The following is a 21,592-nucleotide window of genomic DNA, read 5'->3' on the forward strand; positions in this document are numbered from 1 at the left end:
TCCACTAGAGAATAAATTTGGGATACATGAATAGTAGAAGACCCTCCAAGCCTAATATACCCAGTGCACCTAAGCCCTCCAAGCTTCTTGCTCTAACAGGGTTACGCCTAACTTTGTCTTCTTTAGTTTCCTGGATCCTGCAATAAGCCCATTGCGTTAATCAAGTAAATTGATCATCTCTGAACTGCTTCCCAAGCACCAAAATACCTCCTCACTGATATGGGTATGATGAGATAAGGATTTGACAAAATGTACATCTTAAAGATATGCCAATGGTGAGGGTAAGAGTAGAGGAATTTGGAAAATCAAATGATGAAGATTGTCGATGAGTCAATCTTGTTTTTCTCTAGGGTTTCTCTCTCAAAAATTATCTTTAGAAACTCTCTACATTTCGTGGGTATAAGGGTATTTATAGTAGTGTATGTGAGGAATGTGAAAAGTCAGGTTTCATCCAAATAGGGCATTTTGGTAACTCGGCCTCATGAATGGAATGAATTGCGAGTATGAGTCGCGAGCTAACTGCTTGGTAAGACTGTATATTTTTGTCCTATAGTGCTCCAACTGTTGTGACCCTTTAGTTCCCTGCATGCTTTACACGTGTGCCACTTTGGCGACTTGCCAGTTGCGAGTCAATCGCAAGATCCAGTCACGAGACTCCTTTGATTTGCACACTTCTTAAGTTTTCTTCACACTCTCACACACACAACCTTTACATGATTCTCACCTAAATACAAGGTATTTAATTGCTAAAATACAAGCAAATTTGGCACGAAATAAATCCAACACATGATTGAATAAATTCAACCTTACATTGTCAAAAAATAATATTTCACCACAGTTACTTTCTCACTTTTTTTTTACTTTTACCAAAAGATCATTTCACTTGCAATAAGCTATGTGTTTATTTTATTTTATTTAAAAAGAAAATTAGTTATTATTATATGTAAATAAATAAATAAAATGAATACGCGTGTGACAAGATGTTACGAGTGACCTATAAATAAGTTAGCGGACCATAAAATGCTACCAAATAGACTTTTTTATATAATATTAATGGATAGATTTTAGATTTATAATATTAAAATTTTTTTTTGAGAAAAGAATTTATAATATTTAGGGTCTGTTTAGGATTTGCTTATTTTACTGAAACTGAAAACTTTTTGTTGAAAATACTATAGATAAAGGTAAAAGTTGGTTGAAATAGTACAGTGAGACTCATGAATAGTAGTAAAAATAAGCTGAATAGTAAAATAAGTTGGCAAAATTAATTTTTGCCAAACGGACGCTTAGAATCTGTTTGGGATTTGCTTATTTTACTAAAACTGATTTTTTTTTTTTTTTACTGAAAGCACTGTAGATAAAGATAAAAGTTAGCTGAAATAGACCCATGAATAGTAGCAAAAATAAGCTAAATAGTAAACTAAGCTAGCAAAATTAATCATGCCAAACGGATACTTAATATGAATCTTGAATTTAATCTATTTCAAATATAATATGTAATTTTAATAACAAAATAAATCTATGGACAAAGTTTTCCAATAAACTTGGTTGTAACTTAAGACTACAGCTTCACTTGATATATTTTTATTGGATGTAAATTTTGACAAATCTACCATTAGATTACATTTTCTTCCTACATCTTCTATAATTGCAAAATTTCTAGAAGTTTTAAAATGACAAAATTTAGCTACAAAATTGATTGTAGTATAAGGCTCTACAATCTTACGCAATAAAGTTGAAAATTCAATTAGTGTATAAAACACTATGAACGTTTAGACCCCCAATTTACAAATTATCAATTCAAGCTTAATTTCAAATAATTAATGTGCGGAATATGAACATAAGCTTAATACAGAATTGATAAACAATCTAAACCAAATAAAATCACATCCACAGTAGAAATTAAATGGAAAAGATTAAGGGAAGAGAGATGTTAACACAAGGACAACACACGTTGTGTTATTGAAGAGGAAACCGAAGCCCTCGGCGTAAAACCTCTCCGCCGCCCTCCAAGCGGTAAACAATCTACTAAAGAATGTAGTTGGGATACATGAATAGCAGAAGACCCTCCAAGCCTAATCTACCCAATGTACCTAAGCCCTCCAAGCTCCTACTCCAACGAGGTTACGCTGAACCTATTTCTTCTTTAGCTTACTGAATTCTGCTATTTGACCATAGCATCAACTAATATGAAATTGGTTCTTTCTTAACTGCTTCCCAAACACCAAATGGCATTCTCACAGATATGGGTATGGTGAGAAAAAGTTTTGATAATGTACCTCTCAAGGATGTAACAATGGAGAGGAAGAGAGTAAAGGAATTTGAAGAGTCTCTATGTGAAGATTGTGGATGAATCAATCTTGTTTTTCTCTAGGGTTTCTCTCTCAAAATTCTCTTTAGAAACTCTCTAAATATCATGGGTATAAGGGTCTATATATAGTAGGGTGAGAAGGAATGCAAAAAGTCAGTTTTTCCTAAACAGGATGGTCTAGTGACTTGACCTCACGACAGGGTTGAGTCGCGAGTTCAAGCCGCGAGCTAATGACTTGGCCAGCCTGGGACTTTTGTCCTATAGTGCAACAGTTGGCATGATTCTTCAGCTCCCTTGCATGCTTCACACGTGTGCCAACTTTGGCAGCTTACCAGTCGCGATTCACTCGTGAGTCTCTGCATCCTTGCACAATCTTGAGCATTTCTTTACACTCTTTCACTCACTACCCTTACATGATTCCCACCTAAATACAGAGTTACTAATTGCTAAAATACAAGCAAATTTTGCACGGAATAAAACCAACAAGATGGTTGATAAAATTCTACCTTACAAAAGTAAACATTACTACATATTTTGAAAATCTAACCGTTAAATTGCATTTTCTTCACGCTCTTAATATACATATCAAAGGTATGAATTTTTTTTTTTTTTTTAACATTTTCAATTGTTTTATATATATATATATATATATATATATATTATTTGCAAAGCACCTCTAACTATAAATTGCGTGATGTTATGATTGATATTACAATTTTTTATATATATAAAACTTACAAACTAATGTGTTACAAATTACAAAAAGTTAATTTACATATTTATTTGTTCTTGAAGTGACACTAATCACATTTATTATTATGTCAACTTGTAAAAAAATTTATAGTATATTTAGCATTTTCTTTTAGAGTAATACTACAAACACAAACTATTTTACAATATTTTTACAAACTGTTGATGTGACTTAGCATTTACCAAATAATTATTGGTAAATAAAAATGTGATATTAATGATGGCTCAAATTAGAACTAATAAGAATTTGTCACATCAATAATTTGTAAAAATATTGTAAAATAGTTTGTACCTATGGTATTACTCTTTCTTTGTAGCTTAGCAGTGAACCAAAGTAATTTTTATGCAGGAAAAAGTCATATCTCATCGCAGTCTATTGTTGCCATTGTTTTTCCCATTTCTATCTTTGTGGTCCTATTGTTTATGGGCTTCTGCTTCTTTATGAGATGGAAAGCAAGAAAAAAGTACAATGCTGTACAGGAAGAAAATGGTAAAGAATAAATTGTTTAACTTCATAAATTCTTATATTTCCTAATGCTTTACTAGTAGTGACTTACATTTACTGTTTCTTGTGCAGCTACTAATGAAATATCGACTGTAGAGTCATTGCAATTTGATTTTGCTACAATTGAAGCTGCCACCAATAAGTTCTCAGATGATAACAAACTAGGTGAATGCGGATTTGGTCAAGTTTACAAGGTACGTGATAAAAATTCATTATTTGCTTACTCTTTGGCTGTACGATCATCTACTTGTTTATGTATAGCTAATTCAGAGCAAACAAAAATCTGATAATGCTGAAGCCATGGATATTGATATTATTCAAATAGTAAGGGGCAAATTATTCTAAGTTGAATAATATTTTCAGGGCATACTTCCCAATGGACAAGAAATAGCTGTAAAGAGATTATCACGAAGTTGTGGACAAGGTGCAAGAGAATTTAAAAGTGAGATTGTATTGGCAGCCAAGCTTCAACACAGAAATCTTGTATGGATTTTTGGATTTTGTTTGGAAAGAGATGAAAATATACTTGTCTACGAATTTGTTCCCAACAAAAGCCATGACTACTCTCTATTTGGTCTGTTCCTTGCAATCATATGTTAGCTTTTCTTGTGTCTGCAGAAATGTGAGATTAAATATTAACTTCAAAGGGAAAATAAGGGCCTAGTTTGCAATTTTCTTAACTATTTAGAAATTCATCATGGCCTTGTGTAACTTACAAGAGATGAATGAACTTTTGATAAATTACTGATTTTTTTATAAGCTTAAGGTAAGAAGTTGTGAATTTAATTATTTAACCATAGTTTTAACATAATTAGACTGTTTCTCTCTCTCTCTCTCTCTATATATATATTATATTTAAAATTTGTTTTTCCAAAATTAATTGAATTGGTTGAATATATATATATATATATATATGTAAATTTAGTTGATTATTTTGACTAGAATATGGAATTTTGATGGCTGTGTAGAACCAGAAAGGCATGGACAACTAGATTGGTCAAGACATTATAAGATTATTGGAGGGATTGCTTGAGGAACGCTTTATCTTCATGAAGACTCACGGCTTAGAATTATTCATCGTGATCTTAAAGCTAGTAACGTTTTATTAGATGAGGACATGAATCCATAGATTTCAGATTTTGGAATGGCTAAGATTTTTGGAGTTGACCAAACGCAAGGAAACACTAGTAGGGTTGTCGGTACATTGTAAGTTCTAAATTCATTTGGTCATCTTACAATTAAACTACTTCTAAGGCAAAGAAGTTAGGGGGGGGGGGGGAAATCCAATAATTTGGAGATGCATAGTTACTCCAATCTTCTATCGCTACAGCTTGAATGTACGCATGGAGTAATGGTATAAGATGTAGTACATGCATAGCATTGTTTATGTAATCGCATTAGCATATGTTATTACTTTCTTATTATCAATATTAATGTGGTATCAATGCGTTGTTTTGCAATGGTTATATATCTCCAGAATATGTTACACATAGACAATTCTCAATGAAATCTAATGTGTATAGCTTTGGTGTATTAATTTTAGAGATTTTAAGTGGCAAGAAAAACACTTCTTTTTATCAATCAGATGGTCCAGCTGACCTTTTGAGCTTTGTGAGTGTAAAAAACAGAGAGACTAAATAGAATTGGGAGAATTTCATTGATTGAGAATGAATTACAATGAAATGAATTGAATGAAATAAACATCTACACATTACTCTGTTTATATACACAGAAAAATAACTAACTCAACTATTGGCGCCAAAATCAGTTATTTGAACTTTCTGGAGGCTGTACACGTGGCAAGCCTAAGTAACTAACTCCTGGATTTGTGGAACTAACTTCTTCAATGATCCTGGATGAAGAACTCATGATGTGGCATGGACTCAACCATTTCCAAGATTGCTGAGTTAATCTTGTCCTTTGATGCTAGCTTGGTAGTCTGATCAGTGCGCACCTCATCAGCAAATGCTGCATTGACTGCTGCTCTTGTGGCTGAGCTAGTGCTTCCTTCATCAATACCAGCTACACCACTAGCTAGCTGTGTGGCTTGAGATATGCAACACTTCTTTGCATTCTTAATACTCCCCCTCAAGAGTACAGCTCTTGCCGTTTGATCCTCCATACCAGTATGAGGATATTCCACCTAAGAAGCAAAAATATTAATGACACCTAGTCTTCTAATCAGCCTTAAAAAACTTTCCACTCCCAAGGCCTTGGTAAACACATCTGCCAACTGATTCTTAGTTGAAACATGGAAGGTTTTAAGTGCACCCTCAAGGATCTTATTCCTTACAATATGGCAGTCAGCTTCTATGTGTTTTGACCTCTCATGGAACACTGGATTAGCTGCTATATGGATTGCTGCCTGGTTGTCACAGTACATCAGCACAGGCTGATCATGTTTGACATGTAAATCTTGTAGCAGATGCAAAATCCAAGTCAATTCACAGGTGGTGTTAGCCATAGCTCTATATTCAGCTTCTGCACTAGACCTAGACACTATGCTTTGCTTCTTAGACCTCCAAGACACTAAGGCATCACCAAGGAACACACAATAGCCTGTTAGAGACTTTCTTGTGTTAGGGCACCCTGCCCAATCAGCATCACAGTATGCTTTTAGGTGTAGATCAGATTCAGTGGGGAAGAAAACACCTTGACTAGGTGTTCCTTTTATATATTGAAGTATTCTAGAGGCTGCTTTCATATGTGGTGCTCTAGGCTGTGCTAAGAACTGGCTGAGTCTATGAACTGCATATGTGATATCCGGTCTGCTCAAAGTCAAGTACATAAGCTTCCCAATAAGCCTTCTATACTGTCCTGGGTTGGTAAGTAAGTCCCCACTGCCTTTAGACAACTTCAGTTGCTGTTCCATTGGGGTTTGGACTGGTTTACACCCTGTCATACCAGTTTCTTCAAGCACTTCCAAGGCATACTTCCTCTGTGTTAAGCTGATCCCACTCTTGTTTCTTGCAATTTCTAAACCGAAGAAATACTTGAGTGATCCCAAATCCTTAATACCAAACTTTTGATCAAGAATAAACTTGAGAGAGACAACACAAGCATGATCATTGCCAATGATCACCATATCATCAACATAGACCAATAGAGCAGTGAACAAGGACCCTTTGCTGTGCACAAATAAGGAGTGATCAGCCTGAGATTGAACAAAACCAAGCTCCTTTATTGTTGTTGACAGCTTAGTGTACCATTGCCTTGAAGCTTGTCTCAACCCATAAAGAGATTTAACTAATTTGCACACCCTAGGAGCAGTGGAAGAAGCTGAAACACACTCCCCCTTACTGTGAAAACCAGGTGGCAATGTCATATAAACCTCTTCATCCAAATCTCCATGCAAAAAGGCATTGTTGATGTCCAATTGGTGCAAAGGCCATTGCTTGGCAGCAGCAAGAGCAATCAAGACCCTTACTGAAACTGTTTTAGCAACAGGAGAGAAGGTTTCAAGAAAATCAAGACCTTCCCTTTGAGTATACCCCTTAGCAACCAGCCTAGTTTTGAACCTTTCAACATTACCATCAGGTTTAAGCTTGACTTTATAAACCCATTTGCAGCCAATGGGGAGCTTACCAGGAGGCAAAGTAGTCACATTCCAAGTATGATTCTGTTCAAGGGCCTGGATTTCTTTGTCCATGGCAGCCCTCCAGAGTGGATCTTGAACAACTTGGGAAAAATTTGTAGGCTCTTTAGGACTAGAACTAACTGCTAGCAAATAAGAATGGTAGCATGGCTCCAAATGAGAATATGTAAGACATTGATCAAGAGCATAAGGAGCACCAGGTGCAATAGCAGTACAAGCATAGTCCTGCAAATAAGCAGGAGGTCTGACATCCCTAGTGGACTTCCTTAGAGGCACTGGAGGCACTGAAGCAACTGGTGGTGATGAAGAAGGTACTGCATCAGAATGACACATCTGTATAGCACTAGAAGAAGAAATAGGATTAGAAGGTAAGACAATTGGAACATGCTGATGAGAAGAAGAAGGTGGATCAGTAAAATCCATGGAAGATGGTTCAAAAATGCTGACAGGAGTAACAAAATCAGCAACACCAGCTGAACAAGAAGCTTCCACATCAGATGATAGGAAAGGATCTGCAATATGAGGTGAAATAGAAGCAAAAGGGAAAGAATTTTCATGGAAAACCACATCTCTAGAAAGGAACACCTTGTTAGTAGACAAATCAAGAACCTTATATCCTTTAACCCCAAAAGGATATCCCAAGAAGACACACCTAACAGCTCTAGGGGCAAATTTAGACCTATGATTTGAAAGAGTGGAAGCAAAACATAAGCAACCAAACACTTTAAGATGTGCATAGCTAGGTGGATGCCCAAATAAAACTTCATAAGGAATCTGATTTGACAAAACAGATGAAGGGATTCTGTTGATTAAGTACACAGCAGCTAGTATAGCATGACCCCATAAATGCAAAGGTAAGTGGGATTGAAACATGAGAGCTCTTGCCACATTTAAGATGTGTTGGTGCTTCCTCTCAACAATAGCATTTTGTTGAGGGGTTTCAACACAACTTAAATGATGCAAGATGCCCTTTTTTGCAAAAAAATCTTTCATGACGAATTCAGTCCCATTGTCAGACCTTAAAGTTTTAATTTTCTTACAAAATTGGGTCTCCACCATAGTGCAAAATTGTTCTAAAACAGATTGTGTTTGAGACTTATGCTTTAACAGATAAACCCAAGTGGTTCTAGAATAGTCATCAACAATGGTTAAAAAATACTTGCAATGATCAATGGTAGAAACCGAGAAGGGTCCCCACAAATCACAATGAATCAACTCAAAGCAAGATTTAGACAAATGAGAGCTTTTATTAAAGGGTAAACGTTTTTGTTTTGCAAGGGGGCAAATGTTACAATCAAGGTTCTCAACAGAAATGAAACTAGGTACATCACTTGATTTTATTGAAGCCAATTTGGCATTTGACAAGTGACCCAATCTGGAGTGCCAGATGTGAACCTGAGGAATATGTACAGAAGCAGCAATAGTTGGTGGAGAAGTGTAGCTCTTGTCCAGCAAGTAAAGTCCATTGCTTTCTCTACCCAGACCAAGTGTGCTCCAATGAGCAAGGTCCTGGATAAAGCATGAATGTCCAAAGAAAATAAGGCAACAAGCAGTGGACTTAACTAACTGACTGACAGAGATGAGATTGAAACTAAAAGATGGGACACAAAGAACATTGTGAAGTATAAGGTGTTCTGATATCTTCACAATGCCAACATGAGTAACAGAAGCAACTTCCCCATTAGGTAAATTGACAAAGGTGTTTAGGGTAGCAGTGATAGTGGTGAAATATGCAATAGAATGGACCATATGATTTGTAGCCCCTGTGTCTATGACCCAATCAGTGGCACAAAAGACTTCCCTATCAACTACTTTAGCAGAAAAAATTGAATGCTTCAAGGAAGGGGAAAAATGAAGCAATGGATTGATACCTGACATGGTGTCAACAAAGGTAGATTGAGCATAGTCTAAAGATGTCATAGATGTGGAAGGCACACCAGTTGCAGCAGGCAAACCAGTAGCTCCAGAAAGCATGCTAGAGACAGCAGCACTTGTACTAACACTTGCAACATGGTGATTAGCACCTTGATCAGTTCCAGAATTGAAAAGAGCAAGTAATTGTTCACACTGTGCCTTAGAAATAGGACACTGAACAGATGCATTAGAAGGAACCTCAACAGCTTGACCTTGAGGATATGAAACTTGGTTAGCATTGGAATTAGGCTTCCTTTTGTGCTTGTAACCTGGTGGATACCCGTGGAGCTTGTAACACTTGTCCACAGTATGTCCAAGCATGTTACAATGGGTACACAAAGGTCTCTCCTTCTTGAAGCCACCTTAATTGCCTGAATATCCCCTGGTATTGGCATACATTGCCACTGAATCAAGCTTAGGTGTGAAGGTAGAGCCATGGCCAATGCCTTTGTGAGATTCTTCTTGGAGAACCAGAGCATATACCTTGCTCATTGAAGGAAATGGTTCAAGCATGAGAATGTGACTCCTTACTATCTCGAAACTCTCACTGAGTCCCATCAAGAACCTCATCACATAAGATTTCTCATGTGCAATGCTCAGAATTTTCATTGCTCCACAAGAGCAAGCTGGTAAAGGTTCATAATGAATCAATTGATCCCAAAGCTTCTTGAATTTAGAATAGTACTCAGTCACTGACAATTGCCCCTGAGTTATCTGTGAAATCTCTTGCTGAAGATTATAAACCTTTGGTCCATTTCCTTGTGAAAACACACGCTGTAACTCAAGCCACATCTCCCTTGCAGTCTCACAGTATATGATGCTACTTGAAACATCAACATGCATAGAGTTGATCAACCAAGAAAGCACCATTGTGTTACAACTTTCCCAATCTTCATACAGAGGAGAATCATCTTCAGGCTTTGCAATCTTGCCATTTACGAATCCTATCTTTTTCTTGGCAGTCAATGCTAGAACCATAGCCCTAGACCAAGATTGATAGTTCCTCATCCCCAAGAGTGGTTGAGTGACTAAGATATTTCCAGGATTCTCACTTGCACTAAGGAAAAAACGATTGGGAGAATTGATCTCTGTGTTAGACTGAGGAGCTTGGTGTGTGGATTGATTGTGCGTAGGATCAGAGTCACTTCCTTCAGCAGAAGCCATTAATGGTTTTTCACGAAGCTTGAATGAAACTTCTAATGAAATTGGAAATGGAAGCGAAAGACAAGATTCAATATCAACAGAGATGAATTAAGATCTTGCAAATCAGAATTCAAGGAAACTCTTGAAGTAATCTCTGTTTGGCAAGCAAGAATGGTTTGTAACAAGAAGCGAAGCTAGCACATGCTAGGGCTCTGATACCATGTAAAAAACAGAGAGACTAAATAGAATTGGGAGAATTTCATTGATTGAGAATGAATTACAATGAAATGAATTGAATGAAATAAACATCTACACATTACTCTGTTTATATACACAGAAAAATAACTAACTCAACTATTGGAGCCAAAATCAGTTATTTGAACTTTCTGGAGGCTGTACACGTGGCAAGCCTAAGTAACTAACTCCTGGATTTGTGGAACTAACTTCTTCAATGATCCTGGATGAAGAACTCATGATGTGGCATGGACTCAACCATTTCCAAGATTGCTGAGTTAATCTTGTCCTTTGATGCTAGCTTGGTAGTCTGATCAGTGCGCACCTCATTAGCAAATGCTGCATTGACTGCTGCTCTTGTGGCTGAGCTAGTGCTTCTTTCATCAGTACCAGCTACACCACTAGCTAGCTGTGTGGCTTGAGATATGCAACACTTCTTTGCATTCTTAATAGTGAGTATGAATAGATCTTATGTTTTTGCAAATTTCATCACATCAATTGAGAGTAAAGAGTGTAACTTTCTAACATTACCTTACCAATTGGTGTAGGCTTGGAAACATTGGAAGGACGGAACACTACTGGAATTTTTGGATCCCACTTTGGGAGATTCTTACTCGAGAAATGAAGTGACTAGATGTCTTCAAATTAGCTTATTATGTGTACAAGAAAATCCAGTTGATAGGCCCACAATGGCTTCAATAGTCCTCATGCTAAACAGTTACTCTATTACTCTGGCATCACCTAAAAATCCAGCATATTTCCGAACAGAGCGAAACATGCCTTCAGTGGAATTGGAGTCAGATAAATCAAAAAGCGAATTGATTCTGTTGTCTGTCAATGAGGCATCCATTACTGAAGTATACCCTCGATAAAGGGCTTCACTAGGATTAGTATCTGTTCATCAGTCACGGAAACTTGAACGATGAGTTACATAAGACCATTGTTTAAAGCTCTTAGACTTCACGATGATGCAGGGAGCATTAGAATCATCTAATATTTTATTTCTTAATGTATTTTATTTTATTTTTAATTTGACTTTAATGTTGAGAGTTTCAAGGGATTTGATTAGATATTCTCCATATTAGTATAATCCCTAAATTTCTAAAATATATTTAAGTGGTACTCATTTTTTTTTTTTTTTTTTTTTTTTTTAAAAGAAACAAACACACACACAAGGGAGAGGGAAAGAGGTTCTAATCATAGTTGTCAAAACGTGAATCGTATCTCGAATCGATTTTTTATTTTTCCGTATCATGTATCTTATCGTATCATGTATCGTAAGATACGCAAACACTTAATAAAATTTATAAAAAATTATAGATATACATATACAAATGGTATATTTATTATAAATTTTAAATATATTCAACTAATGACTAATTTATTCATCACTTATGTAATAATATTTAACAAATTAACTAAATAAATCAAACTAGCATGTGTTTATAACATACACATTCAAATTGCTTAAATTCAAAAGTGATAATATATTACAAATAACCCAAAAATAATAATTTATTTTCATCATATTGCCTAATAAACCCAATCTAACTCAATGCTATTATCATGTTTATCATTTTGCAAACTTGTTTCTTCATTAAAATTTTCTTCATCGTCATTAACATTTGCTATCTCTTCTTGTTCTTTTTATTTTAATAATTAAAAAGAAAAATTCTTCTTGGCATTCTAGTTTCTTAGACTTATAACAAGGACAAAATGGGCTTCTGCCCTTTTTGGGCAAATTAATCAGCTTTTTGCCCTTCTTCCCAAACTAAATAGGGAAATACCCCTCTTTTGAAAATCGAGTTTTTGAAAATCGATTTAAACCCTATAGTGACGTTTTCAAGAACCTATAGTGACGTTTATAAAGACCTATAGTGGCGTTTTGTAACTTGATATCCATGAAATCGAGTTATAGGCAATAAAATTGCCTATAACTCGATTTCATGGATATCAAGTTATAGGCAATAAAATTGCCTATAACTCGATTTCATGGATATCAAGTTATAAAACGTCACTATAGGTTCTTAAAATGTCACTATAGGTCCTTAAAAACGTCACTATAGGACTCCAGAATTTTTTTTTTTTAACTCGATTTTAAAAGGAGGGGCATTTCCCTATTTAGTTTGGGAAGAAGGGCAAAAGGCTAATTAATTTGCCCAAAAAGGGCAGAAGCCCATTTTGTCTCTTATAACAATAATGACAAAAATTAAAAATAATTATATTGTCAATTAATATCTTATCAATAGTATAAAAAATAAATTTGCAAATATTAAAGTAAAGTGTAAGTGTGTACTAGTGTAGTCCAAATTTTATAAGAGAGAGAGGGGAAAAAAACTTATGAACATGTTATTTTATAAGGCCAAATTAAGTAACCTAATAATTTTGTGTTAAAAACAAGCCTAACAACTTGTTAGATTCAAATAAAAGTACAAATTTTAACAAAATATCTCATTTTCAAGCATTTGTCTTTGTATTGTACGATACGTACGATTTTACGATACGATATAATTCGTACGATACGCACATTGTATCGTACAATTCATGAGCACTTACAATACGCCGATACAATACAAAACTTTTTACACATGATACGATATGTATCGTACGATACGTATCGCGTATCGTATGATACTGACAACTATGGTTCTAACACAAAGGCACACCATAACTTCACTTAAAAGTCATGGTAACTTTTAAGGGAGGGTGGGGCAAGTTATACTACACACAAAATTTTATGATGAACTGAGAATATGTCTCCTATTTCGCTAAGAGTGCCATGACTGGTTTGGGCATTTTCGATCAAATCTTGAGTTTCATTTAAAGTTTTGTTCATGAAAGGGGGTAAGGCTTGATGAGATTAAGTGGGATTTGGGAAGCTAGAACTTTTCTCTTTTTTCCTTTTTAATTTGTAAAATAACATCAAATACAAATGGCAACAACAAATTGAAGAAAAAAAGCCCAAAATCAGATACCAAGTATGCGTTTGGATTCACATTTCTGGTTTGTGCGTTTGTGTTTGCGTTTTCCTTTTTTTTCTTTTTCTTTTTTAATTTAAATTGAGAAGCGGTTTCACGTGGGAGTTTGTCTGTCAATGGGTCCCGTGCATTGTGCACATAACCCACTATCTCTTTGACCAACAAAATTTGTGTTTGTCAGTGGATCCCGTGCATTGTTCACAGGACCCACAAATCTCTTTTTTCAACAAAACTTTCATTAAAAATGGGTTCTATAGCATTATTCACACATTTAAAAATTATTTTGCTACATTGTTTTCAATTTTCAGTTTTGAGCAAAATAAGCGGTATCCAGATGGACCCTAAGTTCCACTAGTTGCTAGTTGAAATATCCCAAAATTAAAGTACCAAAAAATTGAAAAAAAAAACACACACACACACACACAAAATTACTTAATTCAAGACTCTCCTAGCAATCAAATGAACTTTCAGTTAAAATTGCAAATGCTTAAAAATATACTCCGTTGAAGAAAGAAAAGGAAAGGCTCCCACTTCTACTATAGCAGCCTAGCTAACACCTTCTGGAGTGGGCAGCAAAGTTGACCCCACCTTTGTTGATGTAGGATACAATTAATTATTGTACTTTATTAATTTTGGTATTTAATTTGTAATTTTCATTATTTTAGGTTTACAGTTATTATTTCCTTACTTTTAGGTGCCTTTTAATGCTTTTTAGGTCAATTTGGTTCTTGTTATGGTTAGGTATTAATTAGGAGTTATTTTAGAATATATTTCTTGTTTTGTCAAGTTTTACGAAACTCTTAAATAGGCCCCTAAGTTTGTAAACGTTTTTAAGTATTATTGATATTAATAAAAATTCGGACTTTTGGCTATTGTTTCTCTGGTGGATTCCAAAACCCTTTCTCCTTGTGGATTCACAGAACCCTCGTGGATTGGATGTTACACCTCCACTCTTCACCTCCCCTTTGCACACGTATCTAACTCAATATTTGAGTCAATTCATAGTAGTCCATCAATCACCACAATTTAAAAGAATAAAAAGTCTCTCTCATTTTCAATGTGAGAATAAACAATTTCACGAACTCCTCATTTTCCATATTCACTCCCACATATTTTTACATTTATGTTGTAATATTTATTCATTTTAATTGATTAATATTAAAATGCTCTGATAGCAACTGCTAAATCTTATTGGCAATGAAGACTTTGAAATGTTTGGTTACATAGTAATAGGTCTGGATGGGTGAACGATGAAATTTGTTTGAGCTAGCAGGTTAGATGAGTCTGACAAATTAACAAAGACTAAATTAACTGCTATTAAAGTATATGGACTAAATTGACTATAAATTTAAAATATAGTAACCAAAATGGTATTTTTCTTTCAAAAGTTAGGGCTAGAGCCAAGAAGTTTGGGACAAAAGAAGCGACTTTCACAGTGTTACAAACGTTGTACGCCCTTGCCCAGTGCACGCTGGACATTACCGGTGCTGATTGCAATAGGCCGGTGTCTTGAAATAGCTATAAATACTTTGCCGGGTTGTTGTGATGGAAAGTAAATGGCCTCAGTTCTATTTCTTAGCTGTATTGTTTAGGGAGAAAATGGGCAAATGCCCCTTTCAAAAAAAAAAAAAAAAAATCAAGCATTTTGCCCCCTTTCCCAAACTAATTAGGGAAATACCCCTTTTTTGAAACTCGATTTTCTCAAAATCGAGTTAAAAAAAAAAAAAAAAAAAAAAAAAAATTCTGGATCCCTATAGTGGTGTTTTTAAGGAGTCTATAGTGACATTTTAAGGACTTATAGTGACGTTTTGTAACTCGATGTTCATAAAGTCGAGTTACATGCAATTTGTTTTCTTTTTTTTACCTATAACTCGACTTCATGGAGATCGAGTTACAAAACGTCACTATAGGTTTTTAAAATGTCACTATAGGCTCCTTAAAAACGCCACTATAGGGCTTAACTCGATTTTGAGAAATTCGAGTTCCAAAAGAGGGGCATTTCCGTAATTAGTTTGGGAAATAGGACAAAATGCTGGATTATTTTTTTAAAAAGGGCAAAGGCCAATTTTTTCCTCTTGTTTAGTATTGTCCCCGTTTTACCATAGAGCAAATACATTGGGTCAACAATATCACCTAAAGGTAATTTTTATTTATTTATTTATTTGATTGTAACTTCTTTAAAATTTGGGTTAAGCTCCTTCTAAAAAATAGCTGAAAATCACGACTTTTAAAATAGTGGTCAATAAATACCATTTCGTACCTATCGGGACAGGCTAAACAAGGAAAAACGGGTGGTTCAAGTTGGATCAATTGGGTTGCAAGTCAAACGGGTTGCGGGTCAAAAAATAGATCATTTTAAGCAGGTTAAAAAGGGTTCGGGTCGGGTCGGTTGACCCGTATTTTTCACATGAATTTTTTTTTTTTTTTTTAAGAAAACAACATGTATTTGCATTTTTTACATGAATATTTTTTTTTTTTTAAGAAAACAACATGTATTTGCCATTTGGAATGTTATGCAACAAATTACTTGATGTAAAATGTATTACTTTGAATTCACCACTTATATAAAAAATGAATTTAGTTAAACTTATTAATACTTATTCAATAATTTTAAAATTATACAAATCCTAACATTGCTATCTAAAGCAAAATAACACAAAGATAAGTAAAACAAATACACAAGTTTTATTTGTATTCAATATCAACATTCCAAAATATAGAACAAAATTACAAATGACTTATTGGATAACTCATTTGATAAAGAATAAAAACAAATAAGAAATTTACAATCTTGAAAACTGATTTTATAATATATTATCAATTGTGGTTGACACTCTATTTTAATTTGAGATATACATTAAAGTTTGATTGTTTACTTATTTATACGTTGTCTTTTTTATGAATATCATATCATTGTTAAGCAACACACACTCTAGTAAATATCATAATTTATTTTGAAAAGCCATTTATTTTGGACATAAATTGTTAAAAAATAAGTCTAAGCATTCATAACTTATGCTAATTTGATACTATGATTTTACTATTTTCACACTTGTGAATGTTTTTTACACATGTTTACATTTTTAAATCTATATTTTTAACTTTATTGTAACTAGATTATCTTGGCATGTACTTTGCTATTTAATATTTAAAAATCTTTACTCATTACAAAATGCTCAACCATTCATTTTTCAATTAATTTGCATGCAGTTATGTAAATGTATCAATTGTTTCCTTAAACCTCACAATAAATAATTAAACCAATATTATCTTAATTTTACTTTTTTTTTTTTTACCAAAAAAAAAGTTTAAAAAAAATGGTTCGGGTTTGGGTTGGGTTGACCTGCAAAAAACACGGGTCGGGTCATGGGTCAATCCGTTTTTGCTTCGGGTCAAAAAAATTGGGTTCTAGTCAGGTATTTTTCGAGTCGGGAAAGGTCAGAAAATTCTGACATGTTTTGCCATGTCTAGGGACAGCCAATATCTACGAATCAGAGGAGGAAGGAGAAGAGAGATAAAAAAAAGAAATGAAACCAGATGAAAATAATACAAATCTTCTGTATAATTTGTAGAGTCAATTGCCGAAAACAGCTTCTTCTTTTTTTCAAGACGCTCACGTGGGTCTGGGACCGTGCGTGTGTGCTCTAAATAAAATAAACAAATTGCCTTTGTCTCTTCCAGCTTACAACTTGCAAGTTTCAGTTTTGAAACTTCTTGTTTAAAGTTGTTTTCAATTTTGTGATAGATAATATCGGGCTACTTTTAATTTTTATTGGACACATATGGGTTGAGTATAAATTTAATAAATATATATACACACTTGTAAGTCAATGAAATATATATATATATATATATATATATTAAAATGATACACTAGTATTGATTGATATTTCAATATATCGTTCTCTTGAACAAATCGAAACAATCTCAAGTACAAAATTGACTCTCTCGCTTCTAAGTTAAAAAATCACAATTTTAATTACTTTTTAGGGTGTGGGTAAAAGGGTGCAAAACAAGTTGTGTGTAATAGCATTTTTGGTTTTTGTTTTTTTTTACCCCCATCCCTCCCTTTTATATTTATTTTAGTGATGGTAAAAATATTAAATATTTTACTACATAAATTTTACAAGCTAACTTATGACCAATCACCAAAATATGATTCAAACATTCACGTATTATATTGTTTAAGTGATACTAGATTGATTAAAAAAAAAGAGACATTAGATTCTAAAAAAAAAAAAAAAAATGTTATCAATCAAATTCTATATTATTTGTAAGTTTTTGGTAATAAAATTTATGGTAACTTTAACAATTTTCAATTGATTTTGGCTGATGGATATTTTTTTTATTTTTAATTTTTAATTTTTAAATTTATGGAAGACAGTCGCTAGCTTTATTTATGAAATCTCTCTTTGTACAATGGGGGAGAATAAATGACGGTCACCCTTTTAATCATTAGTTCCCCCTCTCATTCTCCTTTGCAAAACCAACCAAATCTTGAGTAGCTCTATTAAAGTTCTTTTTTTTTTTTTTTTTTCTTTTTTCTTTTTTTGAGAATGCTCTATTACAGTTCTTGGAAGCAAAAACAAACCCTTTTTTTTTTTTTTTAATAAACAAACTTAAAATGTCTAATTGGCTGGCACAAACTCCTCTAATTTCACTCCTATCCCGGTGATACACATGTTTCCTTTGAAGAAATTAAGGAGTACAAAGCTAGGTTTGAGCATTCTAGAATAGCTGAGGAGAAGCCTGCATTTAGAGTAATTTAAATTTAAAGTATTTCACGCTTGACATTCATTTCTTCTATTCAACAAGATATATGGTACTACATGATTTAAATTTTAAAGAGTCATATGGGATGGACTTTTAGATTTACTATATTTATTATTGTATAAAATAAAGCCATTTTATTCCAAATTAAGAGTATTATTATACTGTATAAAATAAGGCAGACTCAAATATAATAATGTGCTCATGAACAAATTTGTGAGTATGATTCTCGATTAATACATTTATAATACTGTATGTTTAGATGTTTAGGAATTTAAAATATTGTTATATAGACATAAGATCTTTTTTTAGAAGGATACAAACTTGAGATTAGATTATATAAGTTTGTAGTCATGTTTAGAAGATATTAAATTATTACTTGTAATATATTGATGATATTAATCATCCAATTTCTAGTAAAATTATTTACAATTTCTAATAGTATCGGGTTGGTGAATCTAATTGTTATAAGTTCATGAACAAAAATCATTTTGTCTAATTAACTTAGATAATTTCATTTCATTTATAATTTAGTTATCAATTATTAGCATAGATTTATGAAGAGGTAAAAACTTTAGTAATAGTATTTACGATATACAGGAAAATAATAAGTTAATCAAATAAGTATTACAAACCCGGTTTAAAGCACTAGTATTACCATTTTATTGTATGTTCTAATAAGTATTACTATTTATTATAAAAAAAAAAAAAAAAAAAAAAAAAAATTGAATAGACTCGAACTTGTTTGATTAGAAAATAAATTAGAGTTGAACATGAAATCTAATTTGATAATAAATTTGCTAAGTTGGTATTTGAAATAAATTTAAATGAAAAACCATCAACTTTTACTATGCAGCTCAACTCATTTACAGCCCTCTTCAATGAAACATTATTGTCTACAAAGGACCTCTAATTATTAATCATTTTATGATTTTTCTTAGCAATGAAACATTATATTGTTTATGCAGGAAAAAGTCAAATCTCATTGCGGACAATTGTCTTTGTTGTTGCTTCGATTTCTGTTTCTTCGTAGCTATTTGTTGCCGGCTACTGCTACCTCAGAAGGAGGCAGAGAAAAAAATACCATGTTATTCAGGAAGAAAATGGTAAACAATAAATGATTTGATTGCATAACATTTTGTGTTTTTTCTTTTTTTTTTTCTTTTTTTGGGGGGGGGTGGGGGGGTGGGGGAGGAGAATTCTACGCATCAAATATAGATAATCTAATACATGCAAAATCCAACAACGCCAAAGCATTTTTGATATTGAGATTACATGAAATTGATAGGGGTAAATTGTTCTAAGATTGGTTGAAGTATATTCTCAGGGCATACTTCCTAATGGACAAGAAATAGCTGTGAAGAGGCTATCACAAACCTTTTGACAAGGATTAGGAGAATTCAAAAATGAAGTTGTAACGGTAGCTAAGCTACAACACAGAAATCTTGTAAGGTTATTGGGATTTTTCTTGGAAGGAGAAGAAAAAAATACTTGTTTACGAATTTGTGCCCAACAAAAGTCTTGACTACTTTTTATATGGTAAGTCCCTCATACGCATATGTCTGATTTTATAGTTTGCCGTAGGATATGTGAGGATTAAGGTTATTCTTCAAGGAGGATAAAATCCATCCAAGAGGGGCTCAGTTTGTTTGCTTAACTATTAATAAGTCACTATTGTTGTGGAACTCACAAGAGATGAATAGATTAAATTGTCTCTATGTAATACTGTAATATTTTTTCCCAAAGTCAAAGAATTGGTTGAATATGTGCATGGCTTAATTGATTATTCTAATTTTTATTCTCTCTCTCTCTCTCTCTCTCTCTATATATATATATATGTATATATATATATGTATATATATATATATATATATATATTTGATGGATGTGTAGATCCTAAAAGACAAGAACAATTGGATTGTTCAATACATTACAAAATTATTAAAGGCATTGCTTGAGGAATTCTTTATCTTCACGAAGATTCTCGACTTAAAGTTATACATCATGATCTTAAGGCTAGTAATATTAGTTAGATCAAGACATGAATCCAAAAATTTCAGATTTTGACATGGCAAAGACTTTTGGGGTTAATCAAACTCAAGGAAACACCAATAGGATTGTCAGCACATTGTAAGTTCTAAATGTCTACCAAAACTCTGCACTACTCTAATCTAATATTCTACAAATTCTACTTTCAACAATATAGGGATGTGTTGCACTCTAACCTCCCCTGTAGCATGAATCTATGCATGAGTAATGTTGTCAGATATACTATGAGCATTACATTGTTTAGGCAAACCCGTCAGCATATCTTGTCACTAACATTTCCTGTATCAATGGTGCAATATTTGTAGTGGTTACATGTCTCTAGAATACGCCATGTTTGGACAATTTTCTCTGAAATTTGATGTGTGTAGTTTTGGGGTCCTAATTCTAGAGATTTTAATTGCTAAGAAGAACAGTTCTTCTTGTCAAGCAAATAGTTCTAAATACCTTTTAAGCTATGTGAGTATAAACCAAACATTCAGATTTTGTCTTCCTATATGAATGCCAACATCATCACATCAGTGTTGGTGCAAAAAGATAGTGACATTGCAACATTACTTGACCAATTGGTGCAGGCTTGGAAACATTGGAGGGATGAAACACCCTTGGAATTGTTGGATCCAACTTTAGGAGACTCTTACAGGAAAAATGAAGTCATCAAAAGTCTCCATATAGAATTACACTATATATAGGACAATCCAACCAACAGGCCTACTATGGTTACGGTAATTCTTGTTAGGGACATATGTGATGTAATTGGCTAATAGGATTATTTTAAGAGCCATAAAAAAGGATACAAGGCCTAGCAAAAGAATAACCCATGCATATTGTGACCGGAGATAGAATTTTCTCTAGTTCATCATATTCTCTCTAGAAGCTATTGCGTCTTTATGCCAAGGATTTTGTGACCAAAGAGCTTCCTGATTTTCATTGTTGGATGAACTAAAGAACGTTGCAGCCAATATCTTCCTCAAGTTGGTGTGTTAGTCACGTACTAGGATTCGTGCATTATTGGTTAGTCATGTACTGGGATTCGTGCATTGAATGGAGAGATTGCCGCTACAATATAAGTCCAATTGGGTATTGGGGTAAGGGTCCAACTATAGGTTGGTATTTGATAATAGTGGATTCTCAGGAGTGGTGTCCTTAAATTCAGCCGGTGGGGTTTTGCCTCGATGGTTTTCCCCATTCGTAAACAAATCACCCGTGTCAAATTTATTTTCCGCTGCATTTAGTTTAGTTGGTGATTTGTTTGTGCTACCACGCTATTGCATGATTAAATTGACTTAATCAATTAACTTGGATAATTAATTAATTATTTTGCCAAAGGGGTCAATACATTCTTA

At 33.7% G+C, this 21,592-nt stretch overlaps 1 pseudogene; it reads left to right on the top strand.

Annotated features, from left to right (window-relative positions):
• Positions 1–3,355: 3,355 nt before the first annotated feature.
• Positions 3,356–11,324, top strand: LOC115991152 (annotated as a pseudogene).
• Positions 11,325–21,592: the final 10,268 nt, after the last annotated feature.

This window comes from Quercus lobata, chromosome 5, assembly GCF_001633185.2.
Source record: "Quercus lobata isolate SW786 chromosome 5, ValleyOak3.0 Primary Assembly, whole genome shotgun sequence".
Lineage (NCBI taxonomy): Eukaryota > Viridiplantae > Streptophyta > Magnoliopsida > Fagales > Fagaceae > Quercus > Quercus lobata.